Source organism: Macrobrachium nipponense, chromosome 18, assembly GCF_015104395.2.
Source record: "Macrobrachium nipponense isolate FS-2020 chromosome 18, ASM1510439v2, whole genome shotgun sequence".
NCBI classification, from domain to species: domain Eukaryota; kingdom Metazoa; phylum Arthropoda; class Malacostraca; order Decapoda; family Palaemonidae; genus Macrobrachium; species Macrobrachium nipponense.
This window is the reverse complement of record NC_087211.1, coordinates 20586638-20592637: the sequence shown is the minus strand read 5'-3', so window position 1 is coordinate 20592637 and position 6000 is coordinate 20586638. Positions and strand designations below refer to the sequence as shown.

At 35.2% G+C, this 6000-nt stretch overlaps 1 protein-coding gene across 2 annotated transcripts in view; it reads right to left on the bottom strand.

Annotated features, from left to right (window-relative positions):
* Window positions 1–984: 984 nt before the first annotated feature.
* LOC135196910 (uncharacterized) overlaps window positions 985–6000 on the bottom strand; it is a 174059-nt gene continuing 169043 nt past the window's right edge. For both annotated transcript variants that reach the window (XM_064223726.1, XM_064223725.1), the window contains one exon: window positions 985–3693. The gene's annotated coding sequence lies outside the window, so the exon portion shown is untranslated. The remainder of the gene's footprint in view (window positions 3694–6000) is intronic.

Sequence of the window (6000 nt, the reverse complement as noted above, 5' to 3'; positions counted from 1 at the left end):
TTACAAAACATGATCTTATTCTATTTCAAAATAAAAATCAAAACTACAAAATTATGCACATGGTGTAATAAGAAGAGGAGGAACAAGTAAATACGTACTTTTCAAAGTTGGACACTGTCAGGACACAAGCAATGAATAATTTTGTGAATATTCTCAAGTTAAATCACCATGAAGCATCTCAACAAATTTTAATAGTACAGTGGCACCTCAACTTAACAGATAGATTGGGGGTCTTCCCTCCTGATACGTAAATAACGAAGATCTACACATAACCAACATGATACTCAGGAGCAACATGTAAGCACAGCTTATGGTGTACAATAACTCCATACAAAGTATAGTAATTAATATCCTGTCCTAAGTGTTATTTTGTTGTAATTATTATTAAATTTAAAATATTTTACATTTACAAGATATTTAAAATTAACAAAAACTCATATAGTATTAGAAAACCATTAATTATGTTTCCTTTTTCAAAATATGTACTGTATGTTATAAAACACTGCACTTATTGTAACCCCCCCCCCCTCTCTCTCTCTCTCTCTTTTGTAGAGTAATTTTACTGACATTTACTTAATGTTACAGTATTATGTGCTTAACACATGCAGATCTACATACGTACAAAGATTTTTCAGTGTGTGTGTGTGTGTACTTGCACCTGGGCTGTGTTAAGTAAACTATGCACAAACTGCATTTGCTAGCCTTTCTTTCTGTCTTTCTCTCTCTCTGGGGTATTTTTATGTGAGAGAGAGGGGGAGAGAGAGAAACATATGCAAATATATAAACACATACTGAAAAATATTCATGCAACACTACATTATAGTATCAAGATACAACTGTACTTTATTGTCTTCATTGAATGTCAATAAAAATACTATATCAGAGAGAGATAGGAGAGAGGAGAGGCGAAGAGAGGGAGGACGTGAGAGAGAGAGAGAGACCGTGGAGAGAGAGAGAGAGCGAGAGAGAGAAGAGAGTAGAGAGAGAGAGAGAGAGAGAGAGAGAGAGAGAGAGAGACAGACATTAAGTGTGTAGTGTTTCACGACATGATGCTCATGTAAACATGGAGACATTCACGGACTGAAAATTATTTACTTCTAGTCCAAACTCTGACCTTACCTTGGAAATGACAAAATATTATAAAAACTGCATTAAATATATATATAGGCAGTCCCTGGCTTATAACAGTTGCGGCTTACGACGTTCCAAGGTTACAACGCTTTTCAATTATAGCCATCAGAAATTATTTCCAGGTTTACGATGCATGTTCCAGGGTTACGGTGTTTACAACACCGATCTGACGGAAGAAATATGACTCCAAATATGCAAAATAATCAATATTTGAATTTTTTTTTTAGGAAAAATGCAAAAAAATGTAATTTACACAGTTTGTAATACAGCCAAAGCATTAAAAGTAAGGTTTTCTTAGGAATTTTCATGATTTTCCGGCTTAAGACGAATCTCAAGAACGGAACCCATCGTAAGCCGGGGACTGCCTGAAGTATAATCAATCAAAATACCCCAATCATACTGGATGCGAGAGCCTAATGTTGTTGTGATGACTGAATATTTTAGTCCCAGTCAGAATCGTCATTTTCCACATTATGTAACTGAGCAAACAACAATGTTGCAAACTCATGGGGTGTGGAGGTGGCAGTCTGAAGCAATGGCACTTCTTTTAACCACAAATTTTAGAATTTCTGAGAACGATCACTCTCAAAATAATTCACTCTAGGAACTGGTATTATGTGCTAAATTTACAATCTATCTGTAGTACAGGAATAAGTGCACTTACGTAAACTTCTTTTAACCACAGAATCTAGAATTTCAGAGTACATGCTTACACAATGAAACAAAGCAGCATGGCACAGTAACTTTTAAAAAATGTAAAGAACTGTTTTAATATATATTTGATTAACAGTGATCTGCAGTAGTGTGATTATTTACTATTCTGATACAGGCAGTCCTCGGTTATCTGCAGGAAGTTCTGTTTTTAGCAGGGTGCTAAGCGAAAATTGCCAATAGCCAAAAACCTGGTGCTTGTGGCACCATAAATCGCCTAGCACCATGAAACTGGATCACCATTAACCATGTCTGCCGATAACCAGGGACTGCCTTAAATGTGTACAATTCATATATATACAATTACTACACTTTATTTAACCAAACATTTCAAAATTTCAGAACACATGAATGTCAGATCAACACAGAGCAACCTTTCACTTTTAAAAAATTAGTTTTTAAGCATAAATTTAACAATGTTCTCCAAGTACATTACATTATGTAACTACATTGTACAGGGTATTTAGACATTTTAAACATAAAATGAAAATTAACCACACATACTTTGCTTGCAAAGGTGAAAAAATAGTTCATGTTGATAAAGAGCACTAAGTTGTTTACACAGCAGAAAACAGACATTTAATGACTGACTCCAGATAACTCAAATCTCACAAGTATGGACATGAAAATGTTGGCCATGTACATCCATTTCACTGTCCAATAAATCTACCATACTAAACTGGATTATGATGTCATTATGAAATATTAATTTCACTTTTACCAGACTCAGACATATCCAATTACAAAACTCAATAAGTGAGGTTCATTAAGTTGAAATGCTTCTGTACCTCCATATTTAATGCATGAACATCCAACTTGGATTTGGACAAGTGGAATTCCATGTTAACTGATGAGTCAAGTAATTCAGTGGCATTCTGATAATTAAGATACTAATATATATGACAAATGCCTAACTTCACCATTTCTCCTTGACATAATAGTGTTATGTAATTGTGAATGAGCTATCACATCAGAGTTTTAATGCAAGATACAGAGCTATCAGAAACTGCTATACTCAAATTTCATCTGAAATTAAATTAATAAATTACTTTACTTTACTTACTTACTTTATCTTCCCGTCACTGGCCAGTGGCATAAGGCTGAAAATTAATAAATATCTTTTCTAATCTTACAACAGGTCTCTAATTTTATAAACAACAAATTAGTAATCATATGAAACTATGCAATTATTCTAGTCAACAATTTCACCAGCAAGTGGTTAGCTCTTTTTTATAACATTGAGATTTAAGAAAAGTTCAAGAGATGAACATGAGTACTGTACAATAAGAAAAATGAAGAATATGCCTCAACCACAAACACTACAAATAACTGGAACTGATAACCCAACAATAAGTCATATTATTATATTTTAAATGAAAAAAAAATTCATTTTGTCATCTGGGCCTGCCAAGGATAAAGAATAGCAAGAATATAGGTTAAGTACATAATGAATTTCTGCCAATAGCATAACTGACTTCATAACAGTTTCATGGGTATGGGGAATATTTTTCTTGTTCAAATGCAACAATGTTGTTAAATACAGGCTCCTGTATTTAAGGCGGCTTACAACTGAGAACACTTGTTAAGAGGTGTCACTGCTTTATGCCAGAACGAAGAGGTATATAGTCACCAACATGCCCAGTATAAGCTTTCCCTATAACTTCAGAATACCAAACAAAAGATTTTTGTAAAGTCAGAGTTTTTACATCAGAAGGTAATAAACTGTTGATGAGAAATGCTTACATCACATGTCAATTTTTTTTCATATGATGGCTTCAGCATTCAATACAGGTCAAACCTTTTGTGATTCTCAACTGCTGGGAGGATGATGCAACTTTCTTGAGACTGACACTGGAATAAGGTGATATTTACAAAAACTTTGGAGTAAGCTGATATTTAAAAACTGTATTAAACATATCAGAATAACGTGTTTCCTTTACCATTGCCTTATTTACTAAAATTCCAATTCCTAATCATAAATTTAGAAGCAACTTGATATTAGGTGGACTTTATGTGATGGAGCAGTTTATATTAAGTGTAAAAGGTTTAAATCCAACTGTATATACCATAGTATATAAACCATAGTTTTCTTGATGCCTTTGCATTCCATTTCAAATAGGCCCTTAGAAGAAAATGGTGTCTGGGCTTATAGTTCTGCCATACTTTGATATACCTGTTCCCCTCTCCCCAAACTGATCTAGTATTAATCATTTCTGACCACTGTAATCCTTGATGAACTATCTATTTTTAAATAATGTCATAGTTTAGTATATAATATAACTTTGTCCACAACCTCACAGTATATATTTGCATTAAAACTACACCTAGGAGTTAATTTTTTTGTTTTTGCTAATGTGCAAGATTACCACGAAGAACTGTATATTAAAATAAGAGGTACTTTTTCATAGCCATGGGTACTAAAAAAATAGCTCCAATTGTGGCTACCAAAAAATAGGCTCCAATTGTGGCTACCAAAAAATAGGCTCCAATTTCATTTGGGGAATTCCCCACTCATCTTCTTATTATTGACAAAGGTTGTAAAGATGTTCAACAAAAATAAGAAAAGCTTGCTAGCAGCAAAATCTGTATGTCTGCTTTACTGTAGTATTTGGACTAGCTAAGACTACAAAAAAAAGTTTCAAAGTCCAACAGTTTTGGAACTTGAAAGATGTACAACTAAAACTGATCGAGATGTTAAATTGTAATGATATTTAATTTTAATGAACTGGAAACTTCCAGAGTTCCCGGTATGACATGTTCTCTGTCCTACCTTAACAGTAATAGCTCTGGCCATTTGATTTGAGGCATAACAGTAATAGCTCTGGCCATTTGATCAGGAGTGCCTCAGGTGAGAATCTACATTGTGCACCTTGCAGTTTGAATGAATTTTGCTGGAAATGTTCAAATCACTTGAATGAGCCATAAATGACTTATAGCAACACTAGCACCTTAGTACAGGATAGAGGGAGATCAGTGTGACTTGAGATTTCATGGGGAAATTTACTGTACCTCTCAAGACATCTTGTATATATTTGCTCATATACATACCCAGGGATTGCTGTTGGTTTTAGTTCTTATCTTTTACAATACATACTAGTATGACAGCTACCATATATACTCGTGTAATATGCAATCTTGCGTATTGTGCAGCCCCAAATTTTCACTGCTAAAAAATTATTTTATCATGTATCTCATGTATCATGCAAATTCCTATCTGGTGTATCATGCAAATTCCTATCTTGTGTATCATGTAAATTCCTATTTTGAGAGCATCAATTCATAAGGCTGGTGGTTCATCTGGGTGTGTGCTGCTACTCAAATTATTTTCTTTTTAAATCCCAAGAGCTGACCAGAGAAAATCCAAAGATTAACACTCTCTCTCTCTCTCTCTCAAACCAATTGGTATTAACAAATGCACACTGTTGGTGTATGTGTGCATTCATATGTTTAAAAAATGTGTAGTACAGGTAATACATGTTTGGAAGACAAAAAACAAACAAATAAATTTTTTTGTTAAAACTCGAATGGAGTATAAATGGTGTGACCAGCAGGTAAAGAAAAATGAATTAATATTCCTCATGAGATTAAAGAAATAAACACTCTCTCTCTCTCTCTCTCTCTCTCTCTCTCTCTCTCTCTCTCTCTCTCTCGTCTCTTTAACCAATAGGAATGCTTCTTGAGGAGAGGCTTTTGTTCAAGAATAAACAGTGGTTCTAGGAGGCGCAGACGTCATGGGTCAGAGGTTCTCCCGATGATTTAGACATTCCTGATGATGTCGTCTCTCAAGATGTTCTGTTGGTGTACAGTAAGGGTGTGCTGCCTAATGAGATTTACATCGGCATGACGATGATGTGCCTGTCAATAAGGATCTCCTGCTATGCCCAGGAGGGAGCCATTAGGTAGCACGCCCTTACAGTACACCAGCAGAATACCATGAGAGACGACATCATCAGGAATGTCTAAATCATCGGGAGAGCCTGACCCACGACATCTACGCTACAAAGAAGCACTGTTTATTCTTGAACAAAAGCCTCCCCTCAACACCACTCGAGAAGCATTCCTAATACCGTGTGTGAGAAGGACCACGGCCCTCCCTCCCTATGGAAGCACCAGTGCCCATCAGACGAACAACACCGGGCGTGAAGCACATAATTCCAA